At 44.0% G+C, this 22,715-nt stretch overlaps 1 pseudogene; it reads right to left on the bottom strand.

Moving 5' to 3' along the window:
• Nucleotides 1-782: 782 nt before the first annotated feature.
• On the bottom strand, nucleotides 783-21,308 carry LOC132870871 (NLR family CARD domain-containing protein 3-like; annotated as a pseudogene).
• Nucleotides 21,309-22,715: the final 1,407 nt, after the last annotated feature.

Genomic DNA, 22,715 nt, shown 5'->3' with positions numbered 1-22,715 from the left:
GTTTATGCATGGAAGTTCATTTATTTTTCTCACAAAGAAAAAATATATAATTAATTCAGGGATGCACAACAGGTGCATCAGTCTCAACTGAAATGTCAAATGAGTCTCACATTGACAATAAAGATGATACGTACAGTAAGAATGCATTAATTTTCTGTAAAATGATTTTAACAATGATTTAGCATTTCCTATCCATTTATTGGCCAGTTTCACTGTCAAAAAAGCCCAAAGTCCATCAGCTTCAGGGGGATTTTGTCCCCCTGGCCCCCCACTGGGGCCCCGCCCCCTCCTTTTATTTTTGAAAAGTGGAGAACCCTGCCCAGTTTACATTTTAAAAAAGTTATTGCTATTTTGCATGGTTGTCGTTATACATTCGATTTCTTTATTCTGCAAGCGTTGGTGTTGTTCTGATTTCCCAAATCTTGATTGGGTTTTGTGGCATACGAACTGTAATCGCCATGAGACCCAGGAATGACTTGAATTTCTATTTCAGATGGACCATGGAGAGCTAACGACTGGCTGTTAGAAATTGCAAAATTCGTTTTCGGCTCTGGGCTCCGCCCCCCTGGTCCTCCCACCAGAGCAACATTTCATCTGTTTTCCATACTAATGAAAACCCTGCTTTAACTGTATTTTTATCCCCACGTATCAAATTCTCAGTGTGTTTAATTAGTGCTTTAATGCAGAAGTGAGGAGTTTAATGAGGAATATATTTGCTCTGCATGTTGTACTGTTACAGTCAAATTCAACTGAAAATCAATAATGTACACAAAGAGATGATCTTACTCCAGGCTCTCCACTTTACAGTGAGGATTCTCCAGTCCAGCGCAGAGACGCTTCACTCCTGAGTCTTCTAGTTCATTCCAAGACAGATTCAGTGTCCTCACAGTCAGATGCAGTTCTCTCAGATTGGAGGTTTCTGAGTTGAGCACTGAGACCAGAGCTTCAGCGCTGCTCCCTTCAATTCCATCACAACTGATACTGAAGGAAATAAAATAAAACATAATAAACTCACCCAAATGATCAGTCAGGTTGAGATGAAGTTTAACTTTTTTTCTACAAATAAATTTCCAGTATCCTCTTCATTTTTATTGTACTGTCGCTTTCATTTTTGTACTTTTCACTTTCGCTTTCCTTTTTCCGTTTTTTTTCCCGGTTTTTTCTCTTTCTTTTTTCGGAAGAACGCCGAGACCGGAAGCTTTCTTTTTCTCTCCTCCTGTGTAAAGACCACAAGCAGAGGCCATCTGATCTGCTTTAATATCAACAGATCTTCATTTAAGGTACGTGAATCTTTTCATCATGGCACACTTTCAGCCTGTTCAGTGTGCTGAGTGCAGGATGTTTAGTCATTCTTCCTCCGTCACTAGCGATAGCTCTATTAGCTTTACTTGTGATAAGTGCAGATTAGTTAGCTCTCTGACGGAGAAGATTTCAGTGCTAGAAGCGCGTGTCCAGGCTTTAGAGCAGGTTAGTGAGCGTGAGAACAGTGTAGTTTCTGTTAGGGAAAGTCTGGACGCCCTAGGTGGAGTTAGCAATCCCCCAACTCCGGCATTAGAGCCCTTACAGCGGGGCGAATGGGTGACGGCTCGGCGGCATAAGCGTAGAGCCAAAGCTACCGCTGAGGCTCGCCCACGGGAGCACCACTCCTCTCCGCGTCACGTGTCGAACAGGTTTGCTCTCCTTAGTGATGCACCCACTGAGAAACCTGAAAGAGCTCTGGTTATAGGGGACTCTATCGTACGGCACGTGAAATTAGCTCAGCCTTTAGGGGCACCAGCAGCTTTAGTCAGGTGTATACCGGGAGCCAGGGCGCCGGACATAGCAGGTAATCTTAGGGTCCTAGGCAAGCACAGGTTCTCAAAGATAGTTATCCATGCAGGAGCTAATGATATACGCCTTCGTCAGTCTGAGGTTACTAAGAGTAACTTTGTAGAGGTGTTTAAATTAGCGAAGGCGATGTCCGATGCTGTAGTATGCTCTGGCCCCATCCCAATGCAGCGTGGCGATGTAGCTTACAGCAGGTTATGGTCGCTGAACTGCTGGCTGTCCAGGTGGTGCTCTGAAAACAGTGTGGGCTTTATAGATAATTGGGCTAATTTTGAGGGCACTGCTGGCCTGTTAGGGCGGGACGGTATCCATCCCACTCGGGAAGGTGCTGCTCTCATTTCCTGCAGCATAGGTCATAGTCTCAGAACAGGCCTAGTTAATTTCTGACAATCCAGAGCCAAGGCCAGGGAGCAGACGAACAGGCTAAACCGACTGTCTACTAGCTGCACAGAGTCATCACTCAGGGTCCACTACATCGAGACTGTGTCTGTTCCCTGAGCTCAACAAAAAGGTAGAAATTTTCAGAGAGTTTGTTCCAGTAACCTAATCAATATAAAATTAGATCATACTGACTGTACAGCTGCTGCCAGCACCTTTGATCTAAAGGTGGGGCTATTAAATATTAGATCTCTTACATCTAAAGCGCTAATGGTTAATGAACTCATTACTGATCAGGAGTTTAATGTACTGTGTTTAACAGAAACATGGATTAAGCCAAATGAATATATAGCATTAAATGAAGCGAGTCCTCCTGGATACAGTTATATACACCAGCCTCGTCTAACTGGCAGAGGAGGAGGCGTTGCGGTTATTTATAACGATTATCTAGGTGTAACACAAAAACCTGGTTATAAATTTAATACATTTGAAGTTCTTCATACTCATATAATGTATGTAGCCTCGAAAAATAAGTCTACCCAGTTAATTCCATTACTTATTATTTACAGGCCCCCGGGGCCATATTCTGAGTTTCTTTCTGAATTTGCAGATTTTATCTCAGATCTGGTTATTTCCTTAGACAAAGCTTTAGTTGTCAGAGATTTTAATATTCACTTCGATAACCCAGAAGACCCTTTAAAAACAGCGTTTGTGTCCATCTTAGATTCAGTCGGGATTAAGCAGAATGTCATAGGACCGACCTATAATGGTGGTCACACCCTTGATCTAATACTAACATTCAGATTAAACGTAGACAATATAGTCATACTTCCACAGTCTGAAGTTATCTCAGATCATTGTCTCATCTCATTCAAAATATGTCTGAGTAATAATATATGCACCTCACCACGCTACTGTATTAAACGTACTCTCACGTCAACTACTGCACAGAGCTTTATAAATGATCTCCCAGAGCTGTCAACTTTGATTGGGTCACTGTCAGCCCCTGCAGAACTTGATCAGGCAACTGAATGCTTAGAGTCAACATTCCGCCATACTTTAGATAATGCAGCTCCTCTAAAAAGGAAAATGGTCAGAGACAAAAAATTAGCACCCTGGTATAATGATGACACTTGCACATTAAAACAGACCGCTCGAAAATTGGTACGTAAATGGCGTCAAACAAAATTGGTAGTGTTCAAATTAGCTTGGAAGGAGAGCTTCCTGAAGTATAGAAAAGCTCTTAGTGCTGCGAGATCAACATATTTCTCCTCCCTAATAGAAGATAACAAAAATAATCCTAGATTCCTATTTAATTCTGTAGCAAAATTAACCAGGAATAAGTCCACTATCAACACATGCACACCTGCAGTATGTAGTAGCAACGACTTCATGAATTTTTTTAATGACAAAATTGAGAATATCCGACAAAAAATTCAAACTACTAATTTAAGGTTAGACAATGAAAGTGACCTTGTAGTTAACAATATAACTGTATCAGATCATCAGTTAGAATGTTTTACTCCCCTAAAAGAAACTGAATTACTTTCATTAATCTCTACATCAAAAGCCTCAACTTGCGTACTAGATCCCTTACCGACACATCTATTCAAACAGATAATGCCTGGAGTAATTGAACCGCTTCTAAAAATAATAAATTCTTCTCTTATGATTGGCTATGTACCCAAATCCTTTAAACTAGCAGTTATCAAACCACTGATTAAAAAACCTGACCTTGATCCCTGTCAGCTGTCCAATTATCGGCCAAAATCAAACCTCCCCTTTATCTCCAAGATCCTTGAAAAAGCTGTGGCACAGCAGTTATGCTCATATTTACATAGGAATAGCATCCATGAAATGTATCAGTCAGGATTTAGACCTCATCATAGCACAGAGACAGCACTGGTTAAAGTAGTAAACGACCTACTGTTGGCGTCTGATCAGGGCTGTGTCTCGCTACTTGTGTTGCTTGACCTTAGTGCAGCATTTGATACCATTGATCATTCCATTCTTCTGGATAGACTAGAAAATGTTGTGGGAGTTAAGGGAAAGGCCCTCTCCTGACTCAGGTCTTATCTAACTGATCGTTATCAGTATGTTGATATAAATGGTGATATTTCTAGACGTACCGAGGTAAAGTTTGGTGTTCCACAAGGTTCCGTCTTGGGTCCACTGCTTTTTTCTCGATATATATGTTACCTCTGGGCGATATTATTCGTAAACATTGTATTAGTTTCCACTGTTATGCTGATGACACACAGTTGTATGTCTCTGCAAAACCTGATGAGAGACACCAGCTTAATAGAATTGAGGAATGTGTTAAGGACATTAGACACTGGATGCTTATTAATTTCCTTCTGCTTAACTCTGACAAGACTGAAGTACTTGTACTCGGACCACATACAGCTAGAAGTAAGTTTTCTGATTACACAGTAACTCTGGATGGCCTTTCTGTTTCTTCACGTGCAGCAGTAAAAGACCTCGGAGTGATTATTGACCCCAGTCTTTCATTCGAAACTCACATTGATAACATCACCCGGATAGCTTTCTTTCATCTCAGAAATATTGCAAAGATAAGAAATTTAATGTCATTGCATGATGCAGAAAAACTAGTCCATACTTTCGTTACCTCCAGGTTAGATTATTGTAATGCCTTACTGTCTGGATGTTCCAATAAGTGCATAAACAAGCTCCAGTTAGTTCAAAATGCAGCAGCAAGAGTCCTTACTAGAACTAGAAAATATGACCACATCACGCCTGTCTTATCCACACTGCATTGGCTCCCAATCAAATTTCGTATTGATTATAAAATACTACTATTGACCTTTAAAGCACTAAATGGTCTCGCACCACAGTACCTGAGTGAACTTCTGCTCCTCTATGACCCGCCACGCCTACTTAGATCAAAAGGTGCAGGCTATCTGCTGGTACCTCGTATAGTGAAGGCTACATCAGGGGGCAGAGCCTTTTCTTACAAAGCCCCACTGTTATGGAACAGCCTTCCAAGTAATGTTCGGGAATCAGACACAGTCTCAGCATTTAAGTCTAGGCTGAAAACATATCTGTTTAGTCAAGCCTTTTGTTAATGGTGTTTATGAGGTAAAGGAGTTGATCTGGAGGGTCCTCAGACATAGAGTGTTTTGGTAAACTGGGATGTATGGATGCTGTCAGTCCCCACTCGCTTGCTCACTCGAGTTTGTTGATGGTGTAGTGGCTGGCTGCTTTATGTCCCGGGGCTCCCTCATGCCTGTGTTACCTTCTGGCTCTCTCCTTTTAGTTATGCTGTCATAGTTAGTTGCCGGAGTCCCTGCTTGTATTCGGTGCAGTATGTATACTGTTCCTACTTATTCAGGTGACATTGGGCATACCTAACCACCTGTGTTTTCTTTCCCTCCCCCCCACCCCAAATCTGTCCCTCTGAGTTACATGGAGTCAACAGGAAATCTTTTGGTGGAGAGGGTGGAGACCTCGACTGGCTATCGTAGCCTGCAGGGAATCGGCTGTCAGACAATCTGTCACATGTCCCAGACCCAGTGAAATGTAACTGAATTGTCTTGGCCAGCCCTAAGGGCCCCATCTGCATCTCATCATTGTTGAGGACTGTGCTCCCATCACCCAATCAAGCATCCAGCCAGAGCAGGTCATGATATATTTTACCATATTAACATGCCATTGTTGTGTGTTATGCCTGATGTAAAGACTCTCGTCTCTGCGAGCCTACCACACAGATTTAATATTTGTCATTTTTAGGGCATACCTAACAACGTGTTTTCTTTCTCTCTCTCTTCCCACCCCCCCAATCTGTCCCTCTGAGTTACATGTTGATCCTGGGATTGAGATGCTGGCCTCTTCTGCCCCTCGGACCTGCTTGATCCATCCTGGTGCCCTGTGACTGGTCGGAGTTTTATCGCACTGCTCCTGTGACAGTTGAGGGTTATACCTGCTTTATGTCCCGGGGCTCCCTCATGCCTGTGTTACCTTCTGGCTCTCTCCTTTTAGTTATGCTGTCATAGTTAGTTGCCGGAGTCCCTGCTTGTACTCGGTGCAATATGTATACTGTTCCTACTTATTCAGGTGACATTGGGCATACCTAACCACCTGTGTTTTCTCCCCCCCCCAAAAAAAATCTGTCCCTCTGAGCTACATGGAGTCAACAGGATATCTTTTGGTGGAGAGGGTGGAGATATTTCTCTCCCCCCCCCCCCCCCCCAATCTGTCCCTCTGAGTTACATGTTGATCCTGGGATTGAGATGTTGGCCTCTTCTGCCCCTCGGACCTGCTTGATCCATCCTGGTGCCCTGTGTCTGGTCGGAGTTTTATCGCACCGCTCCTGTGAAGGACGGCCCCATTAGGACAGTTGAGGGTTATACCTGTTAAAACTGTTCATATTATAGTCAGGCTGTCTGTTGTTGCCCAAATGAGGATGGGTTCCCTTTTGAGTCTGGTTCCTCTCGAGGTTTCTTCCTCATGTCGTCTGAGGGAGTTTTTCCTTGCCACAGGCTTGCTCATTGGGGATAGATTAGGGATAAAATTAGCTCATGTTTCAAGTCGTTCAAATTCTGTAAAGCTGCTTTGCGACAATGTTTATTGTTAAAAGCGCTATACAAATAAACTTGATTTGATTTGAAGCAGGCAGAGTTAGAGGCAGAGTCATATTTATCTGAACAGCTCAGACACTGGATTTGTTCTCTAATTAGTGAGCTACTGAAATGATCACCAGCCCCGTGCTGAAGGGGTTTTATCGAGCGACTCATGATGAGCTCGTTGGATAACAGTGTGTGTGTGTGTTGCCAGGTGCTCCTTATTTGTTCCTGGTGCCAGTGATTTACAGACTGGACATGTTCTTCCCCTTACACTCAGTGTGTTGCGTCTCCCTGTCTGACTTTCCCTGTGTGTGGGGAGGTAAAGACCTCTCCCAGAAAAGGACACTGAAGTTTGAGACAGAGCTTTTTGTTTCAGAGACAAATAAACACACCAAAGAGCGACAGCATGAAAAAGAATAAAAGCTGTGAGAAGGTCGACACAACAAAAAAGTTACAATTTATAAAAGCTGTCAGGACATTACAACAGAATAATTAGCGCAGAATAAATTTACATTAGGCCAAGCAAAAAATAAAAAATAATAAATTGTGTTTTCTGTCACAGGGGCGGCACCTCACAGCAAGAAGGTTGTGGGTTCGAGTCCAGTGGCTGACGGGGCCTTTCTGTGCGGAGTTTGCATGTTCTCCCCGTGTCTGTGTGGGTTTCCTCCGGGTGCTCCGGTTTCCCCCACAGTCCAAAGACATGCAGGTTCGGATAACTGGTGGCTCTAAATTGACCGTAGGTGTGAATGAGAGTGTGAATGGTTGTGTGTCTCTGTGTGTCGCCCTGTGATGACCTGGCGACTTGTCCAGGGTGAACCCCGCCTCTCGCCCGTAGTCAGCTGGGATAGGCTCCAGCCCGCCCGCGACCCTGTACAGGATAAGCGGTTACGGATAATGGATGGATGGATAACGGAATGGTTTTCTGTCACAACCTCAAAAAATTCAGGGTACGATGGTCAGATTTTTTCCTTTTCTTTCAGAACCGTATTAAATTGGTACGTACAATTTGGTGACTAAATATCAAACAGTTATGATGGAAATTTATTATAATTATATGCATGATTGCAGGATTTCATGAAAATAAAAATAATACTTTTTGAGGTGTTTTTCTTCTTTGTTCATCCACCACCGCCCAATGTTTAATCCCACAAACACAACATCAACACTTCATAATGTTCTGCTTTATCAGTTCCACAATGAATACATGAACATGTGTTGCTAACAGTAGCTGCCGTAAGACAGATTGGAGTTGACAGATTGGGCTGTCGTAACTTAAGCATGTGCGAGTAAAGCGACACTGGCTGTTAACTGATTGTACATTTTAATGTCGGTTTCGGGTCTCGTTTTAAAATGACATGGAAGAGATTCATTTTAATATTCATTAAAATAACGTTTTTGTCACATCCGCCCCCCAGCCACGAACTATCACTGGCGCCCACGTGCAGTCGCACTCTCAACGAGCAGCGCGTGACTCAAGGACCAATTACAGGCTGAACACAAACAGACTTTGTGACGTCACCGCTCAGTGCACTCATGTCTGACCTTCTCGAGCCTTTCTTTGTGTTATTACTCCGGTTTTTGTCTCGGCCTCGACTCGCCTGTCTGTAGATCACATGACCTTTGCTCGTCTTCCGATTTTGATTCTTCCCAATGTTTTGGAACTGTATACCTGCTTATTGTTTTTAGAATAAACACACTCCTCCAGCGATGACATCCGTCTACCGCCACTTACACGACAGTTTTACTGAATCAATGTTCAAACCTTTCCAGCAGATCTTCAAGTGGGATGTCTGCACTGACCTGAGCACCTTTTTCAGTGGCGCGATAATTGCAGGCGGACACGAATGCTGATGTGTGATTCTGACTGGGATTGTGTGTGGAGGGATGAGTATGGGATAGTTTTATATTGGCTGTGACTGGTTTTCATGCATGTGAAGTGAACGTTAAATATCGTATGTTTGCGCGTTACGTTCGTCACCATTTTGTCGCCAATTGGTTTCCCGCGAGAATCACGTTGAATTCCCGCGTGTTATTGCTGTCATCACATGGTACATCAAATATGGCTGCGCCCGTAGCCGTGATTGTTTCTGAGCAGCAGTAAATGTTTTCCCTCATTTGAAATGCTTGTTACTTTTAAAAAAAGACTGCTTGTATTTTTCCAACACTTCAGAAATGTTCAGGGTTGGATGGGCGACCGGAAACAAACTTTTTTTGATCGACCTTGTGACGTTTTATAAATAAATAAGAATTGTGCTTCTAATAAGCACTCTGTGAAAGGCTGTTCTATTTCATTTCTCCTGACCGCCAGAGGCGGTGCTGTAAGCACCTGGATGTCCATCACATGCGCATGCAGTTCGAGTGTCTGTATACCAACAAGGTCGCTTGCGACAGGGGGTGATGTATGTCACTGCACCGGTACTTAAGGTGCGTTCACCCCGGAAGCGTTCTCTTGCATCTTCTCGTGCAGAGCAGATTATTCGAGTCGTACTATTTTCTAAGAGCAATCGCTGGAGTCTTGCAAACCCTTAACGCGTTGGAGCTGCGTTTTTTTTCGCCCTCTTAAGACTGCGATTTGCCATTTGCTTAAGGTAAGAAACCGTTTATGAGTAAGTTCGCTGACCTTGGCAGCTAGCAACTTCCAATTATAAATTTCAGTTTTACTGCGATCATAGGGGTGTTTTCTCGCCTTGTAGCGATCTAATAAGTATCGTTTTGTTGCAAGTATGACACTTATTTGGTGCTTGTGTGCGCTTCTGATTCGCACTGCAGCTTGTTTACTTCAGCTGATAGCTGAGTGAGTTCGCTCTGACTTCGGCAGATAGCAACTTCTAAGTTTCAGTTTCACCGCGATCATAGGGGTGTTCTCTCGCCTTGTAGCGATTTAATAAGTATCGTTTTGGTGCAAGTATGATACTTAATTAGTGCTTGTGTACACTTCTGATTCACACTGTAGGTATTTTCTCGCCTTGTAGCTTGTTTATTTCAGCGTTGATTGCTGATTACCTGAACGCGGTTGGGTGAGTATGTTCGCCTGACTCTGCCGTGGATATTTCGTTTTGTTTGCTTGACGCACTGCTAGGCTTGCTCAGCTGGAAAGCAGTTTGGGCTCTTGACTGCCCCCAGCACTGAGCGACTACACTCCGCCTCCTAAGTCTAGGAAGCGCCCTAAGCAGCCATCACGGGAGGCTCCCTGTAGGCCCAAGTACCAGAAGGTGAACCCCTTGGCGCAACAAGTGGGCACCTTGGCTCTTTTTGTATTGTATTGATTTATTTCGCAATAAAAACATAACATGTAAACATAATATAAATATTATGGAGGATAACACAAAAGTAAAAATACTTTTCCATTGTGGTCTTTCAGAGCTTGCTGAGATTAAGGCTTTGCTCTATAACCTACAACCGCCTGAAGCACAGCCTGCTGATGCTCTCGCCTCTGCTGCTTCATTTACTCCTCCTGAGCCACAGCCTCTGGTGCTGTCCCCAGCCGCGGAGCTTCAAGAGGAGGACGTGCTTTCCACTATGGTCAAGCCCGCGATAAAAATGGCACCTGGGGTTGGACACGGCACCATCTGAAGTACGGATGCAGAATGCCTTTTTTAGACTTCCCCTCTGCTGTTTTCACTGTTCCACCTTCAGTCCCCTTTATTGAGGAGCTGTAGAGATACAGGATGCGTCTAGTCAGGGTCTGGTCAGCATGGAGACGTTGAGACCCGACGCTTGCTGTCCACGGCCACAGTGTCGTTTGACCGATGACTTCATCAGGAAGAGGTATGACGCTGCAGCACGGGCTGCACGCATAGGCAATTAGTTATCTCACCTGATCCTAGCCCAGTCTCAGGCTCTTCAGTCTTCTGGAGCAGACCCATCACTGCAAAGCCTAAGCGAGGCCTCGCTGCAGGCATTTGCTTTCATGTCCAGGGAGCTGGGCAGACTAATGTCATCTTTAACTCTCGCCAGGCGTCAGGTATGGTTGGCTCAGTCACCACTCTCAGATCCCTGCAGGAGGGCCCTCCGCACTCTCCCAGTGATTCCGGGACAGCTCTTTGGTGCCGCCGCACAGGCACGTCGGGGTACAATTCCCACTCCCCCCCCGTAGGGGGCGTGGAGGCAGACGTTGACTACTCCACTCTGGCGGTCGGACACTTCACCAGTCAACAACTTACCTACTGGGAAGTGGTAACATCGAACCCCTGGGTTATATCCACCCTCTCTCAGGGTTACAGCATACAATTCAGAGGACGACCGCCGAGATTTCAAGGGTTCAAAATGAAAGCTCTGGCAGTACGCCAGGAGGTCTTGACCCTCCTGAAAAAAGGGGGCCATCGAGCCATTAGATCCACCTTCACAAAACAGTGGGTTTTATTCCACCTATTTCATCATCTCCCCCCCCCAAAAAAAGGGGGTGGGCTTCACCCCATACTGGATCTGAGACATTTGAACAACCATCTCAAGGTCTTCAAATTCCGTATGCTGCACACATCCGATGTCTTAAACAGCATCAGACGGGACGATTGGTTCACAACCATCGATCTGAAGGATGCATACTTCCCAGAATCTTTATGAGATTTGTCGCGGCAGCACTGTCCCTACTTCAGAGCAGGGGAATGAGTATCCTCCCCCTACCTGGATGACTGGTTGATTGGTTCTCAGTCAAGGGTAGACGCGCTCAGCGACCCAGCCGTGCTGGTTTCTCACATCACCAAACTTGGGCTCAGGGTGAACCACGCCAAGAGCTCCCTTACACCCAGCCAGAAGACTGTTTTTCTTGGCCTTCAGCTGAATTCTCAGCTGTTGAAGGCAACCCTGTCTTAGCAAAGGGTGAGCGATATTGTCCAACGGCTACATCGCTTCAGGAAGGGATGAACCCTGACCTTCAGGTCTTTCCAGACACTACTAGGTATACTCACTGCGGCCTCGTCGGTAGTTCCATTGGGCCTCCTCACACTCAGGCCTCTACAAATCTGGATGAACAGCCTTGGGTTACATCCACAACATCACAGGCACAGGCCAGTCAGAATCACAGCCAGTTGCTCCTCATGTCTACGTCCATACCCTCTCACAGAGAAGTAGTCGCCACCGATGCATCACTGATCGGCTGGGGCACAGCGTGGCAGTGCAGGACTGCCCGGGGCGTATGGGCCCCACAACAGCAGGGACAACACATCAATGTGTTAGAGGTGCGGGCTGTTTTCCTCGCCCTGAAACATTTCCGTCCGGTTTTAGCGGGTCAGCATGTCCTTATAAAGACCGACAATACATCTGTGGTCTATCATATAAACCATCAGGGTGGCACCAGGTCACTACCTTCCCTGAAAGCTCACTCGGCACCTACTGACATGGGCTTACCCTCGTCTGGTGAGCCTGAGGGCAATGCATTCATCAGGAGTGAGGAACACTACTGCAGATCTTCTGTCACAACAGAACCCCGATCCGGGGGAGTGGAAGCTGCACCCGGAAGTGGTGCAGAGTATTTGGCTGCAATACGGCAGGACAGAGGTGGACCTTTTCGCCTCCCAGGCCACGACACATTGTCCCCTGTGGTTTACACTGAAAGAAACGTCAAGCCCCTTGGGCCAAGACGCACTGGCACACGAGTGGCCACAGCAGCTCCTATATGCTTTCCCACCACTCCCGCTAATTCTGCCCACTCTCGAGAGGATCCTCAAGGAGGGTCACAGGGTGCTGTTGATAGCCCCCTATTGGCCGGGGAGAGTCTGGTTCCCTACCCTGTACGGGTTGCTGCACAAGGAGCCTTGGTGTCTCCCTGCACGGATGGACCTCCTCTCACAGATGGAAGGTCAAATTCGGCATCCGAACCCAGTACGGCTGCAGCTGTGGGTGTGGCCTCTGAAGGGCCCGACCCACTGCTAGCAGAATGTGAGTCGACCGTTGTGCGGACCATCCGGTGTTCCCGTGCACCTTCCACCAATGCGCTCTATGCCAATAGGTGGAAGCTCTTTGTAAGTTGGTGCCAAGCACGCCATCAGGAACCGGCATGTTGCCCGATACCGGGGATTCTCAGCTTTTTACAGTCTCATCTGGACGAGGGCCTTGCACCCTCCACCATCAAGGTGTATGTAGCGGCTATATCCGCAATGCACAACAGGGTAGATGGGCTGACTGTGGGATCCCACACATGGGTGAGCCACTTTCTTAAAGGTGCTCAGCGCATAAGACCCCCTCAACGCAGTCCAAGACCAGCTTGGGACTTGCCTCTGGTTTTAAGTGCACTGTGTAAACCTCCATTTGAGCCCCTACAGGGGACAGAGCTCAAGTGGCTATCTTTAAAGACAGCCGACATCATAGCTAAAAGGAATGCTAAGAGAGCGGGTGAACTACACACCCTGTCTATCGGCCGGGAGTGCTTACAATGGAGCCCGATGGCATGGGTATAACATTGTGGCCTAATCCTTCGTTTATGCCCGAGAACTTCTCTTCATACACCAATCAGCCCCTCAGCCTGGAAGCCTTCAGACCACCACCTGAGGAGAATGAGCAGGGCCAAGGTCACGTCCTTCTTTGCCCAGTTCGAACACGGAGGGCATACATTGAAGCGACTGCGGCATTTCGGCAGTCGGATGCACTATTTGTGGGCCACACTGGACATAGGCGTGGCCACGCGCTGTCCAAACAGACTGTCGAACTGGACCGTGGAGGCCATTAGCAGCAGCCTCCCGGTCCCTCCCCACATCCGAGGCCACTCCACTCGGAATGTGGCTGCATCATGAGCGGCTCTACGTGGAGTTCCACACTCTGATATCTGCGCCGCTGCCTCATGGGTCTCAACCTGCACGTTTGCAAGGTTTTATAGGGTTAATGTGGCCATGCACAATCCACTGGCCACAGCCACCCTTTCCAACCATTCATAGGGTAAATAGGTCTTCCTCATGACCCTGTTGGTACAAGTCATCCAGGTGCTTACAGCACTGCCTCTGGCGGTCAGGAGAAATGAAATAGAACGATGGTTACGTATGTAACCGCGGTTCTATGAATTTCGGATGACCGCCAGAACTTGGCCATCACTCGGAAGGCTGACGAGAAGACTGCCAAGAGAACACTTCTGGGGTGAACGCATCTTAAGTACCGGTGCAGTGACATATGTCACCCCCTGTCGCAAGTGACCTTGTTGGTATACAGACACTCGAACTGCATGCGCATGTGATGGACATTCAGGTGCTTACAGCACCGCCTCTGGCGGTCAGGAGAAATTCATAGAACCGCGGTTACATACGTAACCATCGTTTTCACCACCTGAATAAAACCTTTTATTAGATAGACACGAGTGTTTTACTGGGAAACACGCCACTCGTATTTTTCATATGAAACACATCCTGGACCTGAGTGACACATACAGAGGATATTACACGGTGGCACAAAGACATGAAGTTTATCTTCGAGCGGTGAATGTATAGATCACGAGTGAGCGAAGTGAACAAGTCAAATATTTTTCAACACGAGAAGATGAACTTCAGATCTTCAAGCCAACGTGTGATTTTCTTTTTATTATATCGACACGTTCACAAACAAAAAGTCCCCAAATTTATCAAAACAATTCACTGATTTCCTCACGAGTGACAGATAGAGATTTACGTCTCGGTTTTGGTTCTCCATGTCCCGGATGGAGCTCGGATGAAAAACACAAGCGGTGGATTTCCCAGTAAAACACTCGTGTCTGCGTCATATTTCACCCCGATGACGTCACTCCCAGCGTTTCCCCGCTGATTAGACGCGCGTTGTCAAAATGGCAAACTGGTTCAAAATTAAAACTCTTGATTAACTTGTGTATTTTTTTGTGGATGTGTCCATATAATATAAAGAACATTACATGCTCACTTCACTCCCTTGTGATATGTACATTCACCACTCGAAGATAAATTTCAGATCTTCGTGCCACCGTATAATATCCTCTATTTATCAGGTCATTAATAACAGTAAAGTTTTGTGGAATTATAATTTTGTATGACTGCAAACTCCACATGGCTCTACAGGCCCAGCGTCTGTGTAATTACATTTCAGCTACAACACAAATTTAATGTGGAGGGATGTGAACAAAAAACCCTCACACTGCACTCAGTGAAGGTTTTACACAGGAAAAAAACCCTCAATGTTTACGGGACATCGGAGCCTGCAATAGCGGTGTAATTTGTAAATATTGTAAATAAACTGTCAGTATAAAGTTCTGTTTGATTATTTGTTCAGTTTTGGAAATGTGGTGTTTGTGAGTCTCGTTAGCTGGCTGTCACTTCCATCTTCAGCTCACAGCTTCCACACTTCTTGGGACAAAATGGCAGAATGTGAGACGTAAACATTTTTCTCCTGAAATGACATCAACTGGTTTCGACTTCTTTAATAGCTGAACTTCAGTTTTATTCAATTCTACATGCAGCTGTTTCCCCCTCATTTATCTACTGATCTATTTGTATTAACACACTCTGGATCACCTGAAACTCAAAACATCCCAAAGTGCGTTTCTGTCAAAGTGCTTTCAGTTTCTCTCTTTCTAACAGTGGAACAGTAGAACAGTTCTATTCAGCTTTACTTACACGGCTTTTCTGGATGCTGCAATCACAGACATCACCTTCACAAGAACCCAATCTGTTATCTTCTCTGTCCTGGTATATTTACACAGATCAAACTCCTCCAGCTCCTGTGCTGAAGTCAGTAACACAAACACCAGAGCAGACCACTGTGAAGGAGAGAGTTCACTTCATTTCCCAGATTTCAGGTAGCGTTGGATTTCCTCCACGAGAGAATCATCACCCAGTTCATTCAGACAGTGGAACAGATTGATGGATTTTTCTGCAGGAAGCTCATCTCTACTGATCTTCTCCTTAATGTACTGAACTGTTTCCTCTTTGCTCTGGGAGCTACTTCCTGTCTGTGTTACTAAGGCATGTAAGAGTTTCTGATTGGACTCCAGAGAGAGACCCAGAAGAAAGTGGAGGAACAGATCCAAATGTCCAGTCTCAGATTTTAATGTCTGATCTACAGCACACTTGTGTAAATCTGAAATTGTCTCAAAGGACCGGCTCTGATGAAGAACATTTCTCTTTTCCTTCATGAAGGTCAGATGCACATACAGAGCTGCGAGATGCTCCTGAATGCTCAGATGAACAAAGCAGTACACTTTACTCTGGTGAAGCCCAGGCTCCTCTCTGAAGATCTGCGTACACACACCTGAGTACACTGCTGCTTCTGTCACATCAATGCCACACCCTCGCAGGTCTTCCTCATAGAAGATCAGGTTGCCTTTCTCCAGCTGCTCAAAAGCCAGTTTTCCCAATTTGAGCAGCATTTCTTCATCACTCTCCTGCTTCTTTGAGTATTTTTCCCCGATGACGTTTGTCTGAATGATGAAGTATGTGTACATTTGAGTCAGAGTCTTGGGGATCTCTCCACTCTCTGCTTCACCCAACATTCTCTCGAGAACAGCGGCTGAAATCCAGCAGAAGACTGGGATGTGACACATGATGTACAGGCTTCTTAATGACTTCAGGTGTGTGATGATGTTCTCGGCCAGGCTCTGATCACTGACCCTCTTCCTGAAGTACTCCTCCTTCTGTGGGTCATTGAACCCTCGTACCTCTGTGACTCGATGGACGTACTCAGAGGGGATTTGATCAGCTGCTGCTGGTCGGGAGGTGATCCAGATGAGAGCAGAGGGAAGCAGATTCCCTTTGATCAGGTTTATCAGCAGCACATGCACTGATGCTGATTCAGTTACATCACACACACTCACTGTGTTCCGGAAATCCAGAGGGAAACGACACTCGTCCAATCCATCAAAAATGAACAGAACCTTTTCCAACCTGGACATTTCCGTTTCTCTGGTTTCCTTAAAGCAGACATGAAGGAGCTCCATCAGACTCAGGTTTTGGTCCTTCATCAGATTCAGCTCTCTGAAAGGAAGTGGAAATATGAGGGGGACGTCCTGATTTGCTTTCCCTTCAGCCCAGTCCACAATGAACTTCTGCACAGAAACTGTTTTTCCGATACCAGCCACGCCCTTTGTCACTACAGTTCTGATGGGTTTGTCTTCTTCAGATAAGGGCTTAAAGATGTCGCTGCATTTGATTGGTGTTTCCTCTGTTGTTTTTCTCCTGGACGCTGCCTCGATCCGTCTCACCTCATGTTCTTTATTGACGTCTCCACTGTCTCCCTCTGTGATGTAGAGCTCGGTGTAGATCTCATTCAGGAGCACTTGCGTTTCTTGCTCTATCATCACTCCATTTAAACACTGAAACTTCATCAGATTTAGTCTGAACTTTTTCTGGAATTCATTTACAGCAGGAGATTCTGGGGCGTGTCTGTGTGACGGGGTAAAATAAGAAGACACGGTGAGACCTGGGCTCCAATTATTACATTATAACATCACAGTTTTTTCTGACTAGTTCCCACAGATACAGTGGGGCAAAAAAGTATTTAGTCAGCCACCAATTGTGCAAGTTCTCCCACTTAAAAAGATGAGAGAGGCCTGTAATTTTCATCATAGGTACACTTCAACTATAAGAGACAGAATGGGGGGAAAGAATCCAGGAAATCACATTGTAGGATTTTTAATGAATTAATTGGTAAATTCCTCGGTAAAATAAGTATTTGGTCACCTACAAACAAGCAAGATTTCTGGCTCTCACAGACCTGGAACAACTTCTTTAAGAGGCTCCTCTGTCCTCCACTCGTTACCTGTATTAATGGCACCTGTTTGAACTCGTTATCAGTATAAAAGACACCTGTCCACAACCTCAAACAGTCACACTCCAAACTCCACTATGGCCAAGACCAAAGAGCTGTCAAAGGACACCAGAAACAAAATTGTAGACCTGCACCAGGCTGGGAAGACTGAATCTGCAATAGGTAAGCAGCTTGGTGTGAAGAAATCAACTGTGGGAGCAATTATTGGAAAATGGAAGATATACAAGACCACTGATAATCTCCCTCGATCTGGGGCTCCACGCAAGATCTCACCCCGTGGGGTCAAAATGATCACAAGAACAGTGAGCAAAAATCCCAGAACCACATGGGGGGACCTAGTGAATGACCTGCAGAGAGCTGGGACCAAAGTAACAAAGGCTACCATCAGTAACACACTACGCCGCCAGGGACTCAAATCCTGCAGTGCCAGACGTGTCCCCCTGCTTAAGCCAGTACATGTCCAGGCCCGTCTGAAGTTTGCTAGAGAGCATTTGGATGATCCAGAAGAGAATTGGGAGAATGTCATATGGTCAGATGAAACCAAAATAGAACTTTTTGGTAAAAACTCAACTTGTGTTTGGAGGAGAAAGAATGCTGAGTTGCATCCAAAGAACACCATACCTACTGTGAAGCATGGGGGTGGAAACATCATGTTTTGGGGCTGTTTTTCTGCAAAGGGACCAGGACGACTGATCCGTGTAAAGGAAAGAATGAATGGGGCCATGTATCGTGAGATTTTGAGTGAAAACCTCCTTCCATCAGCAAGGGCATTGAAGATGAAACATGGCTGGGTCTTTCAGCATGACAATGATCCCGAACACACCACCCGGGCAACAAAGGAGTGGCTTCGTAAGAAGCATTTCAAGGTCCTGGAGTGGCCTAGCCAGTCTCCAGATCTCAACCCCATAGAAAATCTTTGGAGGGAGTTGAAAGTCCGTGTTGCCCAGCGACAGCCCCAAAACATCACTGCTCTAGAGGAGATCTGCATGGAGGAATGGGCCAAAATACCAGCAACAGTGTGTGAAAACTTACAGAAAACGTTTGACCTCTGTCATTGCCAACAAAGGGTATATAAAAGTATTGAGATGAACTTTCGTTATTGACCAAATACTTATTTTCCACCATAATTTGCAAATAAATTCTTTAAAAATCAGACAGACAATGTGATTTTTTTTTCTTTCTTTCTCTCATTTTGTCTCTCATAGTTGAGGTATACCTATGATGAAAATTAAAGGCCTCTCGTCTTTTTAAGTGGGAGAACTTGCACAATTGGTGACTGACTAAATACTTTTTTGCCCCACTGTAACCGTTCTTTAGGATGCTAACACTATGGATTTACCGGATTTGATTGTATCTTTTCCACTGAGCTCTATATAAAACCTGGAGAGCTCAGAGCCTATTCCCCTCTGTAGAGACGAGTGAAGCCGTCTGGCCACCATATTACCACTCCCATCGCGTGTCTTTGGCTTGTGTGTTAAACCGTGGTATCTCATCAAATTTGCCCCAAGAAAAGTACCTCCTGACTCCGCCCCCTTTCATTACCTCCTCTTATTTTCTCAGCTTGACCCCCATTCCTGACATATCTTTATAGCGCTCTGCTTCACTGTTAGTATTTTTTTCCCTTTTCCAGTTCAGTCTCTGATCATTTTTTTCATGGCTCTTTTTTTTTTTACTACAGCGGCAGCTACAATTATCAACAGTCCATAATTATCGACACCTTTTCAGATTTACCAATAAAAAAAAAAAAATAAAAAAAATTCGTACAAAGCTGAGTTTCAGTTACAGCAGTTATCGGTTAATTAATAAACCAGAAGACCCCACCCCCACCCTTTGATCTTGTCGTCTGATGACACAGCTCATTACCTGAGACGGAATTTCTTTTAGCATGATCAACAAGTTGAGGAAAACCCGGACGTTATCATCGCAGGTAAGCATGGTGCAAAGATCATGGATATGTTTTTACTGATCAAATTCACCGATATTTCATGATCTCCTCGTCAAAACCTACTTTATTTCTTACTCTTTCATTTACAGGCACCATTTTGGATCTAAAGGCACGTTTGAGAAGTCACGTGAGGTGTCGATAATAGTGATCACTTTCACCGGTGTCCACCATTATCAACACCCTGTGGGATTAAGGGACATTTACGACTGTTATGGATCGATCTCTGTGTGTAACATTGTTGAAGTAGATGAAGTGCTTTAAAAAAAATAAGTGTGCTGTGATTTATAATAATTTTTGTGATTCATAACAGAATGGAATGTTTATAGAGTATTTGGAATCCGATTGAAATAAACAGAATTAGACCTGAATTAAATTCCTAACGTAAAAAAAATTACATGCTTGAAATATTCAGATTTTTCTATTCCATTCAGAACTTTTTTCAGTTTGTTGTAAATATCTACCACATATTACAATATCAGTGGACATTTTATATTTTGGTTCGAGGAATGACATGCGACCTTTGACCTGGATTTTCATGTGGTTACAATGTCAACTGCCCGTTGTCAACGCATTTATTGGTAAACGACAAAACTAGAAATTAATACAAACAACAACAAATGATTAACAAAATGTGATTTACAAAACTACTTCAAAAGTGGAACAAGAAGATTTTCTGACGCAGGTTAAACATGAGTTGATTTGTTTACAAACATTAGAATTACTTCCTCATTTGTGTCAACACCAACATCCATATATTTATATAAAAATTTTTATATTTAGTATAAGTCTATGTAAAACAAATTTTAAATTGAAGCTATGGCTTGTTAACTTAATAGTTTGTACGATTTTTTAAAAATAAAACCATCTGAATGTCAATAATTGTGGAACGGTGTCTAACTGTGGACAAAGGTGTCGATAATTGTGGAACGGAGTCACGTGATCTGATGCGCTAAATAATCAGGAATCAACTCGTTTTTTCCCAGTGGAAGTTTGAGTAATTATTCATGCACAATTTACAGATTGAAAGTCTTTTCCACTTTTGCAACGACCAAAAGATCCTGAAGGTGTCGATAATTGTAGCCGCCGCTCTATAATTATTTTTACGGAGATTATTTCAGGTCCTGTTGCTTTCTCCTTCATACATTTCTTCTTCCTTTTTTTTTTACATTGGCTTTGCTCTAGTCAGGAACATTTGCATCGATAATCTGACAGTCACAGTGTTCATCCCAGATATCAATGCCAGATTTTCAACAAAAACAGACAAGACGATCAGACAGTTTTTCCTCTCTTCCTATAGGGGGTCCACGCAAACGGCGCTGTGCACACACGTGTAAAAATGATCACACGCTAGCCATCAATACTCACAGGTGAAATGTCCGTCCACAACCTTTGACCTGACGATTTGTACAGTTCACTGCTGCACATGTAGGCATTTTTCTCCTCGACTACATAAATAACTCGTCCAATTTTGTGGAGCTTCCAGTCGTCTAAATGACCGTTCCGCTCCGTGATGGGAGTGGTAAGATGGCGGCCAGCTGGCTTCACCCTGACGAGCCGATGAGCTCTCCAGATTTTATATAGAGCTCAGTGATGTTTTCTATAATCTAATCCTGTAGATACTAACAGCAGAGAGGTTTAGAATACCAGAGCGTCAGTGTCACGGTCATGTTGTTGGGTTTGATCTTACCCTGTATCTGCGATGAAGATCTTTTCTCTTCTGTCTCCTGCCTTCTGTAAAACACTGGGAACAAAAATAGTAGCTGTTAAAGACAACAACTTTAATCCCTTTAATACTGGAGTCTCAGATTTAGTCCCAATTTTACTGCAATAAATGGAGCAAGTGAATAATTATTTAGAGAACACAGAACTAAATACAGCAGCATTGTGGACCTGGAGAAAAATATGTCCCTGTTTTAATTTTAGGCTTCTAGTTTTTTTTTTCTTCTTCTTCCGACAGTCCCCTCCAAAAGTACCGGAACAGCAAGGCCAGCTCTTTTGTTTTTGCTTTATGCTGAAGACATTTGGGTTTGAGATCCAAAGATGAACAAGATAAGAGATCAGAATTTCAGCTGGTTCAGTTCTTTTTGCTTATATTACCATTTCTGGCTTTAGCATTCAAAACATTAGCCATAAGACATTTTCACCTGAATAAATGTTTACACTATTTCCTCTAAATAGGCCGTAAGGTGAACCCCGTTCTCGTTTCATCTCGCTCCGACGTCTCCGAACTACGAAATATTTATTTTAAAACTAAGAACGAGTACTAGAAAGTGTGGCGAAAAAAGTTCTCACCTTATAATCCTGTCAATTCCTCGCACCGAGCGGTCGCGTGGCGAAGTATTTTCCTCTAAAAATGACGTGTCGGGACATCACGTGACCGGTCTGGACCAGCCGATTTTTGACCACAGATCAGCTGACAGCTTGCGTAATTACAGTCACATTAGTAGAAAAAGTCTCCAAAACACCCTCCAAGGTGGGTGAAATGTCTTCTAAGTCCTAAATAGTGCTTTAAATACATCACTAAGACAATATTGCATATATGTGGTATATTGAAGTATTTATATTATTATTAGAATAAAAATAATTTTTATCATCACCATTATTATAGTACAAAATATGGTGTAATGGTCTATGACTAGGACCATTCATGTATTCATTCTCTTAGGTTATTAACTATAAAGTACTGATCAACCATAAAACAATTTGCTTGAAAAACAGACCTACAATGTTACACAGGCAGTAATGGAATAGAGTATTGACTCGTCATTGTGGGCTATACACACCATGGATTAGCCATAAAATGGCATATATAATATATAGGCAATGCGTGTGATTTCAGATCAAGATTTAAGAAATTGTGCAGGAAAGAGAAGAGTCCATAGGAATAATAATACACAATAATAATAATAATAATAATAATAATACAACCTATATATAAAATATTGCAGTTCTATTGCTCAGTTCAGAGGCACAATGGCAGGGATTCAAGTATTCACTACCTATGCAGCGGCACAGTAGAGGTAGGTAAACGCACTAGGCAGCACTATGCACCTGCAGCAGCGGCAACAAAGAAGATGCAAGACTGAGTCATCATACATCACACAACAGAACTATGTGGCAAATTGCAAACTTTAATAGAAAATGTAAACAACAAAACAGTGATATATACACACACACACACACACATTACAAATGCAAATTTATATATACACAAAAAATATATATATATAAAAATATATAAAAGTCCTGTGGCACGGTGCAAAAAGGCAGGGGTCAGCATCCAGGCAATG

The sequence above is a fragment of the Neoarius graeffei genome, chromosome 2 (genome assembly GCF_027579695.1).
Source record: "Neoarius graeffei isolate fNeoGra1 chromosome 2, fNeoGra1.pri, whole genome shotgun sequence".
Lineage (NCBI taxonomy): Eukaryota > Metazoa > Chordata > Actinopteri > Siluriformes > Ariidae > Neoarius > Neoarius graeffei.
Note: the sequence above shows the minus strand (reverse complement) of the source record. Positions and strands in the feature narration are given on the sequence as shown.